The sequence below is a fragment of the Tamandua tetradactyla genome, chromosome 2, assembly GCF_023851605.1.
Source record: "Tamandua tetradactyla isolate mTamTet1 chromosome 2, mTamTet1.pri, whole genome shotgun sequence".
Lineage (NCBI taxonomy): Eukaryota > Metazoa > Chordata > Mammalia > Pilosa > Myrmecophagidae > Tamandua > Tamandua tetradactyla.
The window spans coordinates 34,802,432-34,804,114 of NC_135328.1; the positions used below are offsets into that span (position 1 = coordinate 34,802,432).

A 1,683-nucleotide genomic window follows, 5' to 3' on the forward strand; every position below is an offset into this window, starting at 1 on the left:
TATGCTGATAGCAATGATGATAGCAGGCATCTGTTTCTTGTCCCCAATTTTAGTGGGAATGTTGGAGCATTACCTTCACTGTTTGGGGTAGGTTTTTGTTGTTTCACAGGCTTTTTATCATATGGATGTCCTTCTTGTCACTATGTAACCTCTGATATCCCATAAGTTTTCTGTTTTTTTACTTCATCCATGGTGCTCTGCTTTAGAGCAATTATTTCTGATGTGCTATGAGATGTAAATTCCTGATGAAAAATTTCACATCTTCAAAGTATTCTTATGGTTTTTAATGAGTATGAATTTTCTAGTATCTAATGTGGTGTGACTTCTGACTGAAAGCTTTCCCACATTCACTAAACTGAAAAGGCTGCTTACCTGTGTGTATTCTCAAATATAGAGCAAGAGTTGAAAACTGAGAGAAGGCTTTCCCACATTCATTACAACCATAGGATTTCTCACCTGTATGGCTTCTCACATGCACAGAAAGAGATGAGCGTTGAGAGAAGACTTTTCCACATTCATTACATTAAAAGGGTTTCTCTCCAGGGTGAATGTTTTTATGTTTTATGAGGTACATCTTCTGGCCAAAAGCTGTGCCACATTCATTACATTTAAAGGGTTTCTCTCCAATATGAATTTTCTCATGCTCAGTAAGGTTTGGTTTGTCACTGAAGGTTTTCCCACACTATTACATACAAGGGGCTTCTCCCCCATGAATTCTCTAGTGTCTGATGAGGTCTGACCTCTGTGTGAAAGCTTTTCCATAGTCCTTACGCTCAACTGGTTTCTCACCAATGTGAATCTTCTGATGGGTGAGGAGGTTTTCCTTCTGGCTGAAGGATTTTCCACATTCATTGCATTCAAAAAGTTTCTCTCTAATATGAGTGTTTTGATGTTTAATGACATACAAGTTTTGGCTGAAGGCTTTTCCACATTTACTAAATTCAAAAGGTTTCTTTCTAGTATGAAAATGTTCATGCTCAGTGAGGTTTGATTTGTAGCTAAAGACTTTCCCACATACCTTACAGGCAAAGGGGTTTACCCCACTATAGATTCTCTGCTGACTGAGAGGAAACCTGATTTTTTAAAAAAAACAAAACTCAAGTAGAAAATAAAGGTGTTTATATTTTAGGCCTTGGGCTAGGGAAAGATTTATTAAATAAGATCAAAACACATTGGCAACAAAATATTCCTAAATTTGTCTCAGAATTAAAGCCAAAATCCTTACAATGATCTACATTGTAGATCATTGGCACTACATGAACAGGCCTCCTGTGAGCTCTCTGATTTCATCTCCTACCTCTCCTGGTGCATTCAGTCCTGTGGATCCCTCTTCTTATTCTTAGGCACACTCCTGCCTTAGGGATTTTGCCAATCCCATTGTTTACTTTTAAGCCTCTTCAATACAGATGAAATTAGTAGGGACCACCGTGGCCATGCAAGACCCATCCTCAAATTGGTGCCTCAATTCTAGGTGGAATTTCAGACCAGACCCAGGTAGATCCTGCTTATCTGTGGAAAGTGGGGCAGATGGGACTGAGGAAAGAGGCTCTATCCCTCCACTACTTCAAGTTGAAGACATTAAAGTGCTGTGTTTCCAGTGAAGAAATTGCTCTACTGAGATATTGCCATGCCTAATTCCTAATCACAGCCAAACTTTTAATCACAGATGCCACTTAATTAAAC

General features: G+C 38.9%; 1 pseudogene; it reads right to left on the reverse strand.

The window, feature by feature from the left end:
* Positions 1-283: 283 nt before the first annotated feature.
* On the reverse strand, positions 284-1,311 carry LOC143656004 (uncharacterized; annotated as a pseudogene).
* Positions 1,312-1,683: the final 372 nt, after the last annotated feature.